At 47.8% G+C, this 13,715-nt stretch overlaps 1 protein-coding gene across 3 annotated transcripts in view; it reads left to right on the top strand.

Annotated features, from left to right (window-relative positions):
* PDZD7 (PDZ domain containing 7) overlaps nt 1–13,715 on the top strand; it is a 769,522-nt gene that overhangs the window by 243,995 nt on the left and 511,812 nt on the right. The gene's annotated exons all lie outside the window — the stretch shown is intronic.

Raw genomic sequence — 13,715 nt, forward strand, 5'->3', positions numbered from 1 at the left:
CATGGCTATCTGCTTAAGCAGTGCAGGTGCATGTTCTCCTGTGTCTGCCCCATCCCTTAGGGCGATGACCCAGTGGGGCTGGTCTGGAGAACCCCAAAGTCCCTCCTCTCGGTGTAGCATCCAAGGGCTGTCACAAGGGGTGATATGGGGGGGGCAAACTGCCCCGGGCCTCGCGCTCAGGGGGGGCCTCGCGCGAGCGGTGCGGGCAGCTTGAGCACGAGGCCCGGGCGGCTTTGTATTTTATTAAACAACATCTCCTCTCCAGTCCCAGTGACTGACAATTGTTGGTTTTCACACAGAACCTCGGGGCCTCGCGAGTCGCGCACGCGGCATCGGCGGCTGTAAATTTTTGAACAACATGATGCATCACATCGATCTGAGATCTCCAGTTCCAGTGACAGACATGACAATTGTTTGTTTTTTCTCTTTCACGCAGAACCAGGGGTGGAGGGGTTGGGCTGGCTGGGGCAGGGGGTTGGGGGGGGTTCAGCATACATCAACAAAGCAAGGTAACACTCATTGTTACCTTGCTTTGATTTGCAGCATGCATGCATGATGTATGCATCATAAATTATGATGCATGCATCAGGCAGCATGTATTTGCAAACCAATTATGCAAAATTGCAAATTGCAAACAACAAGAGGGCCAGGGCCCGGGTGCGAGGGACGGTCCGGTGCTCAGGAGTCAGGCCCGGCTTCCACTCTGTCGGAAGAGAGACAAGACAACAAGTGTTTCTTGAAGGTGACGACGGAAAAGCCAAAGGAAAATGGAGGAGGCACCCCGATAACCGGGGCAGGGGCCTTCCTCCTTCCGCTCTCTCTTCCCTCCCCCCCTCGGGGGCAGGGGAGAGGGCAGGAAGAGTCCAAAAGAAGCGCCAAGCTCGCCAAAAGCCCGCAAAGGGCCAACAATGGAAAGGGGAGGAGCAAGGGATTCATAAGCAGCAGGCGCCCGGCACAGGAGCACTTGCAGCTCTTCCAGCAACCGGGCGCCTGCTGACCAGGAGAGGATTTCGTTTTCAGCAGCAGGAACCAGGAAACAAACAAAGGAGCTGCGGGCGAGGACGCAGTGCTGGTGCCTGGGGCTGCCGTGTGAGTCAGCAGGTGAAGAAACTGTGGATCGAGGTGGAGACCGGCACAGCGAGGGACGAAGGAACAGCCAAACAGAGAGCAGCCAAGGCGCCGGATCCACGAGGAAGCCAAGGGAACAGCTGAGTAGATATCAGCTGAAGCGTCGGATCCATGAGGAAGCCGTCAACGTTGGTGAAGACGGTGAGCAGTAGGGATCCAGCGTAGTGGAGGAGCGAGCAGGCGGCGGCGTGCTCCCCGGGCCAGCCTAGGGTAAAAACAAGGTACTTACAAAGAGCGGCCATAAATATTTAAATAATTTGACTGCATCGAGCCGCATGGGTGAAACATCCAAAAAGTGTTGAATTCTTGTAAACTGCATCGAGCCGCCTGGATGAAACTTCCAAAAGCTTAAATATTTGTAATTGCATCGAGCTGCCTGGGTGAATCAATAGCTACGGACATAAAATATTGGGCAATTGCTATAATTGGAATACTGCAAGCTTGTGCCGGCATCGAGCCACATGGGTGAAACATTAGAAAGGAGCGGCCATACTCGAGAGACTTTTGTATGCAAGCCAGTCTCCGTGGCACAGTCAGTAAGTGTTCTGACTTGTACTTGAGAGGTGGGGGGTTCGAGCCAAACCTCCAACTTCAAAATGCTGAAAGTGTTGTGAAAAATAATTATTAGGAGCGGCCATACTCGAGAGACTTTGGTGTGCATATACGGGCTCGCCTGGGTGAAACATTAGCAAGGAGCCGACATACTGGGAAAACTTTTCGGTTGCATATGCGGCCTCGCCTGGGTGAAGCATTAGAAAGAAGCGGCCATACTCGAGAGACTTTTTTGGTGCATATATGGGCTCACCTGGGTGAATCATTAGAAAGGAGCGGCCATACTCGAGAGACTTTGGTGTGCATATGCGGCCTCGCCTGGGTGAAGCATTAGAAAGAAGCGGCCATACTAGAGAGACTTTTTGGTGAATTTACGGGCTCGCCTGGGTGATAAGTATAAAGGATCGCCCAGAGTTGAGAGACTTTGTTAACATCACCGAAGGGTGATAATATCTGTGGATCCTTGTTTGAATGCGTGGAATAGCCAGCCCATCTTGGGTGGAGGCTTACAAAGGAACGGCCATAGTTGTTGATACTGTTGTTTACATTGCCGGGCTCGTCTGGGTGAACGTCACAGAGGAGGGGCCAGATTTGTGGATACTTTCTGAGTACTTTGCCGGGCTGGATTCAGGCGATGGGGTTTAAGGAAGTAGTTTTGAACAAACTCGAGCAGAATGGTAAATAACTGGTATGTTTAAAGATGCATCTGGCCCGCAGCGGGTGAAAGCATCAAAAGATTTGAGCAATAGGGTTTAAGGAAGTAAATTTTGAACGAGCTCAGGCAGGATTGTAATTTAACTGAGGGAGTTGGACAAACATCCAGCCCGCAGTGGTGAAGACGACAAAGGATTGAGGACGTTGAGCGCAAAGGAGTATTTTGTGAATGATCTGACCTCAAAATTGGAGCAAGCATATGGCGACATATGTCTATGTGAGCAGGTTGACCAGGCGGTCATCGTGTGGCGCTGGATTTACTCTGGAGATTGGGCGGTTTCGATTTCTGCGAGACTGTGAGCTCTGGCTGGGCTGCTGAATTTGAATAATGCAGCGTGGTTCAGCTGATTTAACGTGCATGAGAGGTTAATTGGTAATGCAGGGTTACTTTGCTGAAAGCACCGGGTTCCGCTTTGGTGCACGGGGGGAATGTGGTGGGGGTGGCCTTCTGTGTGTTTCATAGGCGGTCCTTGTGGTGTGGTGTCCACGGTTTTCTCTGGCGCCAGCTACGAGCCTCACACGAGATAAGGTTCAGGGGCAGGGGCGTAGGAGACCCATACAATCTGAGGGGGACAAGGGACACCTTGGGGACTTTGCTTTTTTAAAGAACTCAACTTTTCACAAAATTAAAATAGCAGTATGTATTAAATTACATATATCATCACTGTATAAAACAAGAGAAAAGAAGAAAACAACACCGAAGAAAATTAAGAAAAAGAAAAGCAGTTTAGAGTATAAAATCCTCCCAGCAATGGACATTTGGGGCAGGCGGTTCAGCGAGGTGATGGTGTGCGGCCAGGGAAAGTATGGAAGGCGTCAGCTGGGGGACTAACATGTGTAATTTCGGCGGCGGAAATACCACTAGATTGTGACTGTTTTTTGTAAACCGCAGCACTTTCCCGTGCAGCTGCAAATGGGAGGGTTAAAGCTTTTGATTGGGCCACAGTGTACCTGGGCGGAGCGTTCTGGAAGGATCATATCTCTGGTGCGGTGCTATCGCAACTGCCACATGGGGCAGGGGTTGGTGGTACAGCTGCTGTTTCTGTAGAGGAGTGGGGTTTAAGGCTTTCATTGTAGGTGACAGCTGTACTCTTGGGAAAGATAGGGCTAGCCACCAGTAGAGCTCCAATAAAGCAGCTAGTGGTACGGGTTTGGGGCGGTTGGAAGGACAAGACACCCCAATGGCGGTCAATGTAAAGTTAGCAAAAGTATCTGGAATTATGGCGAGGGTAAAAGCGCTCGGACACACAATGTGGGAAAAGGGGACAAACAAGTCCTTGGTGGGGACATGATATCACGTCGCGCTGTTATTTGGTACCGCAGGTGCTGCTCGGGTGGCTGGAGGTGAAAAACGATTAGGTAGTTTAGCTAATTGTAGTTATGTACAGTAACAGTGGATTAGTTATCAGCCACGTGGGTGACGGCATTTGTTTGTGTTTTGTGGTAGCAGCCACAGAGGTGACACAGGGGCTACAGAGTGTTCAAATGAGTCAGCTGAATTCGCAAGTAACTGGTAGGGGTTTGCAGTGAGGGACCCTATTACGGAACTCACTTGGTGGCCGTGAAGAGACGTTGCGGTAGACAACTTTGTAGTGCAGCAGGCGTTTAAGGGAATTTCCAGCACACAAAGGTGGTTGGTCGGGAGTGGCAAGGCATTGCAAATTTGGAGGACATAAGAGTGAGTGTACCTAAGTGAATAGGGCTAATCAGGGGATGTACAAAGCGTAGAGGTGAGGATAGCTCAGGAGGAACAGACTGGCCTTGAAAGCAAGACGACACAGAGCAACATAGGTTTGATCCCATGCTAGCTCTGGAAAACCTTGGGGTATTAAGCACATTAGAAAAAACCTATCATCCTACCAACGTTCCAAATGATATAAAGCAGGTTAGGAGAGGATGGGAGAATAGGCCGGGGAGGCAATAAGGGCATGGAGGTAGATGGATACCCTTGTAGGCAACCATATCTGGGCAGATTCTAGTGGACATGGGATGGGACATATCTGAATTGGCCAAGGGGTGAAGGTCGTTTGGGCACTCAGGTCAGTGGCTGATCCACCAAGGCCAATGCACAGGAGGGCATACCCTACAAAGCAGATTGTCCAGGTTGGGTCATGGTGGGGTACCTTATCACTGCAGGGCCTGGTAGTTGCAAGGGCATTGATGCGGGGGAGAGGGCTCAGGCTAACCATTGGGCTGCAGAAGTGGCCACGAAAGTTACTAATACACAACGCAATTTATGGGGGCTTGCGCACGTGGGTCAGTTCGGTGGAATCAATATAACACCAGTAGTATGTGGCAAAAGGTGGGATAAGTTTTGAGCCAAAAGACAAGTCAGTAGGTACAGTAGCTTCATGTATAGACTCCACTACTCGGGAGTCGGACCAGCGCCTCTTGGGAACCTAAAAACGGCAGGGGCGTCTGGTGGTGGCAACGAGGGCTCCGCTTCCTCGAACAAAATGGCTTTCTCTCAGCCTGAAAACACCTGCAGGGGCAGGGAGGTATCAGGCACGAAGGGTTGAGAGAGTTGTGTCTACGAAGGAGATGGTTGGGCAAGGAACGGAGTCGGACCAGCGCCTCTTGGGAGCCTAAAACGGCAGGGTCGTCTGGTGGTGGCAACGAGGGCTCCGCTTCCTCGAACAAAGGGCGCTCTCTCAGCCCACAAACACCTGCCGGAGCAGGGGGGTATCAGGCGCAGAGGGTTGAGAAAGTGGTGTCTACGAAGGAGATGGTTGGACAAGGCAAGGAACGGAGTCGGATCAGCGCCTCTTGGGAGCCTAAAACGGCAGGGGCGTCTGGTGGTGGCAACGAGGGCTCCGCTTCCTCGAACAAAGGGCGCTCTCTCAGCCCAAAACACCTGCAGGGGCAAAGGGATATCAGGCACAGAGGGTTGAGAGAGTTGTGTCAACGAAGGAGATGGTTGGGCAAGGAACGGAGTCGGACCAGCGCCTCTTGGGAGCCTAAAACGGCAGGGGCGTCGGGTGGTGGCAACGAGGGCTCCGCTTCCTCGAACAAATTGCGCTCTCTCAGCCCAAAACACCTGCAGGGGCAGGTGGGTATCAGGCATGGAGGGTTGAGAGAGTTGTGTCTCCAAAGGAGATGGGGTACACAGAACCTCTAGAGCTACTAAAGAGGAAAAGGGGGAGCCACGGTGGGCAGTAACCCACCTTTGGCGTGGCGGTGTTGTGGCGACCAATGATAAGAGACAGACTCCGAATGAGCCATTGCTAAACCGGAAGGGGCTTCGCTCGTTCTGGACAGCGCCTCCTGGGAGCCTAAACGGCGGGGGTGTCTGGAAGTAGCAATGAGGGCTCAGCTTCCCCCCAGCAAACGGCGCTCCCCCAGTCCGCAAATACCTGCAGGGGCAGGCGGTTCTCAGACTCAAAGGTCTTGGGGGAGTTGAGCCTACGATGGACATGGAAAAAAGGGGGAAGCAGGATGGGGAGCAGTCGCCACACCTTTGGAGCTATTTTCAATATCTGTTTGCTGTGGTTGTATATATGTGAAAATAAATCTGCGGCCTTGTTATGCCAAACAAAAGGAAAATGTCTCATGCAGCACCTTACTGGAGGGGAAAGAAAAAGGGGCTTGCAAGAATGAGATATTGGTGATGCATATGGCATAGCAAATGGACAAATGCCCAGGTTATTGCAATTGCAAAGATACGATTCACACCTGGCCTCCTGGGCAGCAGTCTGCTGGAGCCAGGCTGCCTGCAGGGGAAAGCGGCGCTGGTGTGCACTGTGCACTTTGAAAGTTGCTACTTACACTTGCTAGCAACTAATGGCCAGGCCAAATTGAAATGCCAGGGCGCCCGCCCCTATATTATGCCCTCTGACCCTTCTGCCCTCCCTGACACAGACTAGTAGCTGGCATTCAACAGGTGCTGCCTGCTGTGCACATAGAGGACTGGGCTGCAGTCAGAGCCTCAGCCACGCACAGAGGAGGACCAGTGCCACAGCCAGGACTCAGGAGTCAGGAGTCCTGTCCAGGACAGACCACCAGGGAGGTCTCAGTGGACCAGGTCAAGGAGGAGGCAGCAAGGAGGCCAGGCCGGGTCCCGGGGAGTCCAGGAGAGAGACCATCGAGCCAGGCCCAGGACCACAGTGAAGCAGCGACAGGCCGCCCGCCAGTGCGCTACGGTACCCCAGCCCAGCCCAGGAGGGCATACAGCGGCGTCGGCACTCAGGCAGCCACACCACCACACCCTGACCCAGGCCGGTCGCCGGCACAGGCGAGGTGAGGGCAGGCGACAGCAGCCAGTGTCAGTGACAGACACTTTGAGGTAAGAGAAAAAATGTCTGCCTGTTGCTCTATATGGGGTAATGTTCGTGGCTCTAGTTCAGAGCAGTTTGCCAGCTGTTTTACTTGTCCCTTAGCGCGTTTGTGGAAACTGTGTACCTTGGTTTCATCTCCACAGATTACAAAATGATAAATAGCTTCGTGATCGATCTAATCTTCAGGAAAATAGATGTGGCAGGGTAGGGATTGTGGGGGGAGGGTGTTAGTAGTGGATGGAAGGAGGGGTACATGGAGTCTGCCCCAGAAGAAAAACAAAGAAAAAACTCACAATGAAACCTACCCTTAACTGAAGTACCTTACGCATTGTAATTTGTGGGGATGAAATGTTGTTGAACGGCAACACTACTTGAAAACCACGGCCACCTTTGGACTGAGATGTTGAGCATACGATACCGGGAACGCGCATTTTCAGTTTAATGAGGCAGCGCAAGTCGCGCAATACGCTTGACAGTAATGGTCCTTAAGTACAGAGCCTTGACCTGTGACTTGGCGGGTGCCAAAGGTTATCAGTATCGGTTCGCCATGTGTATGGAACAATGCAGTTGCCTAATGCGATGCAGATAGCTCGCCGTGTTCCGTGCAGTGGCTGAGAATCATACTCGCAATACAGTTTTCAAACTGAATTTCTTGGGGGCCAAAGCAGTTTTACTGTTAAATGCGTATCTCTCCCTCTCTCTCTCCCCTCCTTATCTCTCTCCCCCTCTCTCTCTCTTTCTCCCCAATGTAGCTCTCTCCCCCTCTGCCCCTCTCTTTCTCCCCTCCTTATCTCCCTCCTCTCTCTCTCTCTCTCTCTCTCTCTCTCTCTCTGCCCTCCTTATCTCTCTTTCCTCCTCCCCCCCACATTCAATCCATATTTGCAATGTATGTCAATCTGCCCACCTACTCTTCGGCCCCTCTCTGTGTGCCTATGTGATGAGAGTCTCTGACTCTCTCTCTCTTTCTCCCCCTCCTGGTCTCTCTCTCTCTCTGTCTCTCTGTCTCTCTCTCTCTCTTTCTCTCTCTCTCTCTCTCCCCCCCCTTTCTGCCCCCCATCCATTTCTCCATTCTATCTCTAGTTGCAATGTATGTCAATCTGCCCACCTACTCTTCGGCCCCTCTCTGTGTGCCTATGTGATGAGAGTCTCTGACTCCCTCTCTCTTTATCCCCCTCCCGGTCTCTCTCTCTCTCTTTCTCTCTCTCTCTCTCTCTCTCTCTCTCTCTCTCTCTCTTTCTCTCTCTCTTCCCCATCTTCTGCCCCCCACCCATTTCTCCATTCAATCTCTAGTTGCCATGCATGTCATACCTGCCCACCTACTCTTCGGCCCCTCTGTCTGTGCATATAGTGTTCCCTGATGTCACCTCTGCACCTGTCCTTCTGTCCGTCCAGCCATTGCATCGTGACTTGCTCATGCACTCTGCCCTCCTCTGTTTGTCCGCCTGCTCTTTGCTCTGTCTGTCTGTCTGTCTGTCTGTCTGCACCTCTCTCCTCCGGTCTTCGCATATTCTGCCTGTCTTCCAGGCCATCCTTTCTGCGGCCCTGTCTGTTGGTCTGTCCATCCGGTCCGATGTTTCTGCATATCTCTCCCCTAAACCTTTGGTCACTTTCTTTCTCTGTCAGCCTGTCTATCTATCTTCTGTTTACTCTGTATCTCTCTATCTCTCCTGCCATCCATCATTAAAATCTTCCATATGTCCATCTGCCCATTCGGCAATACTTTTGTGAATCTGTCCGTACACCCATTCTTCACTCGCGTGTCTGTCCGTCCGTCCGTCCATCCATACATCCGTCCCCGCTTGCTGCATTGCATCTGTCCACTTATCCGTCCAGCCCTCAACTCTTTCCCCATTCCCTCTCCCATCCGCACCTCTTTCGAACCATCATCCATCCATCCGCTCACCTATAAACACATGCATCCACCCATGCATGAATCCATTCATCCATCCATCCATTCACAGGGCTTTCTCTCGCCCCTGCTGGCTGCTATGAAGGGACTGCATTCAGTAATTCGCCTCGTGCAGAGATCTGTGTGCCAGCTGCCGAGCAAGTTGCCCACCCACTCATCCTTCTCAGGTCCATCAGTAGTACTTGCTTTGTTGGATATAGCGCTTTCTGCAATTGTGTTTGCGCTTCGTAACGCTTTAAACACAGGCTTTGCTATTACGTTTGCAATGGCGCTAAACGGTGAGTGCGGTTCACTTCAGAAACAGTATCGGCTATTAAAGCCTTTGCAAACCTTGGTATAGTCTAGGCGCTATATAACCTAACAGTTATTGTGAAAATAGGAAGTGTCACCAGGAGTGCTTCCATAAAGAGTTGCATGACAGACGGTACAAAGAAGTACAGTGCAGCTTCAGAGTATAGCTTTAAGTCAAAATTCACTAGTGTATTTAGTATCGGTGAAAAGTGCAAAACAGCGGGTCCACCGTGCCTAAAACCCTCCCCGTGCCCTCCCTGATCTATTCTATACGCTATGATGTTTGGATACTGACATTGTTGGCATTAGTATGGGCACGGAGAGTGGTGACCAGTCGTGCAGGGCCGTCACAAGGGTAGGACTGGGTAGGACTGGGGCAAATAATTGTCTTGGGCACCAATGGAAAAGTGGCCATACTCGCAAATGGCTGTTCATTCCTTTTATGACAGACTGACTAGTACCGAAGGGGGAGTTTTCTGATGAAATAGGATGCAAATTGTGCAATATAAACAATATTTATCCAGCCACAATGGTCAGAACTACTAGCCACATAGTAAAGTAACTCATCAAACTAGCCCAGCCAGAGAGGTGCAGTGAAGTGCTCTCTCTTCGCACTGAGTTTTTATTACTACTTAATATCTAAAAGTAATGCTCCTTTTTCGGCATACCTGTACTTTCCAAGTACAAATGTCGGCTGGGCTACTTAGCCTTTCATCTTTCTGAAGTTGATAAATGATGTACCATTCAATAATACCTACTTTTACTCTTTCAGTTCTTAGAAATTGTTTCGGAATGTTGCTTAGCCAATACCCAATACATCAACGTGCCTTGGACAAAAGATGTACTTTCTCTAAGGATGGATGAATATTTTTCCTTCAAAGATATATTTCCATTGCCTTTTATGTAGAATTATTTGCCTGGGAGGACATGGGTCGTACACGTGATATCGGAAGAAAGCATGAAAGTGGGTCTGTGAAAAGACAAACAAAATTGCAACATGAAAAGGCCCTAACAGAAGGAAGAAGGACTCTACTTGAATTTGGTATCACAAAGACTGCAAAGAAGGCACCGATCTCCCAAGCAGAGGAGCAGGTACCAGAAGCCGTTCAATCACATGAGGAAGAGGGTATCCACCAGGACAGCGTAAAAGAACCTGCAGTTGAAGATCAGGAACCTACATGTTCAACTAATCAGCTTGCATTGGCCCAATTATCAGAATTGCAACCTCATCCTCAATTACAACCTGACAGTGGTACAGAAGAATGTCTTAACATAGTGGCTGCTGCTGTACAATTAAGACAAACAGCCACAAACATTTCTTCTGATCCAGGAATATGGGGAGAGATTCTTACACAAGGTGAAATTGACTTTCTCATTAAAGAAGGACTGGTGGTCTCCCAAGAGATGGTGATAATAGAAAGTTTCCTAAAACTGTACTCTCCTGTGTTCTCCCCAATGGCGAACAATGTTTTCGAAACTATCTGTGCTGGAGTGAGAGGAAAAAAGCTTTATTTTGTTTTCCATGTCACTTGTTTTCTAACGAACATCCTGCACAAAGATCACGCTTATGTCTTCCAGATGGATACATGGTTCGCAGATTTGGTGCTTATAAAAAATTACATGAAAAAATAGAACTACATGAGCAAAGCAAACCTCATGTGTTTGCATTTCTACAGTGGCAAAATAGACGGCGCAGTTTAAAGGGAAAAGGCATTGACGGTGCTATGCAAACCGCAGTGGTAAATGAGGTCCAGAAATGGAAAGGATTGCTGGAACGTTACCTTGATGTGACTCTCTTTTTGGCGCGCAAGAACCTGTCATTTAAAGGCAGTAGTTCTTTAATTGGTAGTCCGCAAAATGGAAACTTTCTTGGTCTTCTGGAACTTTTAGGAAAGTATGACAATTTATTAGGAGACCATTTAAAAAAAATTCAGGCGTCTCAGGAAGCTGGAGAAAAGACAGTACATTATCTTTCAGGCACTTCTCAAAATGAATTTTTATCACTTTGCAGTAAACAAGTCAGCAGAGAAATTATGAAAAGAGTAGCAAAAGCAAAGTATTATGCATTGATCTGTGATGCTACTCCAGACATAAGCCATATGGAGCAAACAACCATAATTTTGAGATACACAGAATTTGACATGGCCTCAAAAAGTTAGACGATTGAAGAAAGATTCATTGAGTTTCTGGAGAATGAAAAGAAGACCGGTGTTGAGATTGCCTCATTCTTGTGCTCTGTTTTAGAGAAACACAAAGTTAGTCTTCCACACTGTAGAGCACAGTGGTATGACAATGGGTCAAACATGGCTGGTATTTACAAAGGCGTTCAGGCTGAAATTCTTCGTAGAAACAAATGTGCACTCTTCTCTCCTTGTGCAGCGCATTGTCTCAACCTCTGTGGAGTCCATGCTGCCGAAATATGTTCTGAATGTGTGACATATTTTGGAAGCATACAAAAGTTATATGCACTTTTCAGCTGTAGTCCAGCAAGATGGAAAATTGTTAATGAAGAAATGAAGATTACCTTGAAGTCACAGTCTCAAACGAGGTGGAGTGAAAGACTTGATGCTGTAAAACCAGTTGCCAAACACTTGCCATCTGTTATTAAAGCACTTGAGAGAGTTCAGGCACAAATCAATTTAACACAAGATGCAAAGGCTGAAGCAAAATCGCTGCAGCTTTACTTATCTTCATTTCCTTCAATCTTGATGTCCTGCATATGGTTTAAAATTCTTCTGTCTATACATCATGTGAACAGAGTGTTACAGCAAAAGCAGCTCTCCCTTTCCAAGTCAGTGCAGCTAGGTAAGCAACTTGTGTCTGATCTTAGAAATCTTCGTGATTCATGGCCAAAAATACTGCATGAGGCAACATTAATTGCAACAAATTTAAACATCCCAGCAGAATTTCCAGCTCGACGGATAAAGAAACGGAAAACAATGTTTGATGAAACACCAGAAGAGCCATTACCGCCTGGAGACAGACTTGAAACACTTGAAGAAACCACTTTCCGCAGAAATGTGTTCTACAGAGTGGTTGATAATTTGGTTGAAGAAATGAGCAAGCGCTCAAAGTCAGCAGAACAGATTTATAGCAAATTTTGTGTATTGTGTAACTTTGACCAAATGGATCCAGAATCGATTCACAGCAAAGCCACCAATTTGCTAGAATTTTATGAAGAGGATTTTTCTGGACAGCTCATAGATCAACTTAACCATCTGTTCACTGTGGGGAAAACACTTCTGAACCTCGAAGATTGTACAGAACTTGATCCTCTACATTTATTGAACACAATATACAAGGAAAATGTGGAAAATTTATTTCCACAGGTGTGCATAGGACTTCGGATTTTTCTAACAATCCCAGTTAGTGTTGCTACAGGGGAACGTTCCTTTAGCAAACTGTCATTAATCAAGAACTACCTACGGTCAACAATTGGCCAAGAGAGATTAAATAGCCTATCTATTTTGTCAATTGAAAATGCATTGGCTTCCAAAATTGACTACAAAAGAATTATTTCTTCATTTGCAGAGAAGAAAGTCCGAAAGTGGAACTTACAGTGAAAGCTGGGTGGCATGTGTTCATATATTCAATTTTTGACATATATCTATAGAGTTGTAATACAAGTTACTTCAGAAAGTCCCTTTTTAAAAATAAAATGCATGCAAATCTATATTTAATGTGTATGATACAAAACCAAGTCTGGAATAAACCTTTCTCCAGCTTAGAAACATGGCTTTGCTTTAGTTGATTTGCAGTCATAAGACTAAACCATATTCGAGTTCTTCCATAAATAAACTCAAGTAGAGATTTCTCGCTTCACTTGTTTAGGGTGCCACTGGCCAAGTGCAAAAAATGAAGGGGCCTCACCAAATGTTTTGCCCCGTTCCTCACCTCACCCTGTGACAGCCCTGCAGCATCCATTAGGTTGGGGACCCTTTGGCCACACCACTGTCAGTCTGCAAGGTAAGGCAGAAGATGCTGTCATGCTCTTGTAAACAACATTGAGAGGAAGTTTGTTCTAAATTAAGAAAATATTTAAACCAATTGTATCCATGGTTTGAAAAAGCAAGGGATATTGAGCCCTTACAGGTACAGGACCTCTTATTGATCCGAATCTTACAATGAAGCACTAGGGCAGGGTTGTCCAACTCCAGCCCTCGAGGGCCAGAAACATGTTGGATTTTCAGGATACCCCTCATTAATATTCATGAGCTACATTTGCATGCAACGGTTTTAAATGTATGCACATTTCTCCTCATGAATATTAATGAGGGTTATCCTCAAGCTGTACTCTGTTAGGTGACATCACCCAAGTTAATAGACCTGAGTCAAAGGCTGGGGCGTCTAGCAAGGGGCAAGATCATCTAGCACACAATAGAGCCTGATGGTAATGCGTGTAACGGCTTTAGCGCTTCTATAGGGAGATAAAAGGCCGCCTTCTCTGGGGCTTCATTGACAGAGCTTGTCCATAACTCCTTGGCCAGTGTGTACACATTACAAATGAAGTATGGAATGCAGACTTTAAAGGCGTTTGTAGCCTCCATTTCAAGCTTGCTGATTGGCTAGAGAGCAGGAAGCAGTGAGAAGTAGAAAGAGAAGCATGGAATGCAGACTTCTATTGGTGGTTAGAGCCTGATTCCACATTTTCTGTATATCTAATTAAATAAAACTTGCTTTAATATTTGTTCTACCACAGTGGTTCCACAAATCTTTCCTAGCAATGTGGTCATTGCACAGTTGATGCTCACCAGAGTTGGTTCTGTACTTCTTTTTTCAGCAGCAACGTTATGCATCTGTTAGTTATATATTAGCCTTTTAATGTAAAACCAGTTATGATTTTGTGT

Source organism: Ambystoma mexicanum, chromosome 8 (genome assembly GCF_040938575.1).
Source record: "Ambystoma mexicanum isolate Mex_15411 chromosome 8, UKY_AmexF1_1, whole genome shotgun sequence".
NCBI lineage: Eukaryota > Metazoa > Chordata > Amphibia > Caudata > Ambystomatidae > Ambystoma > Ambystoma mexicanum.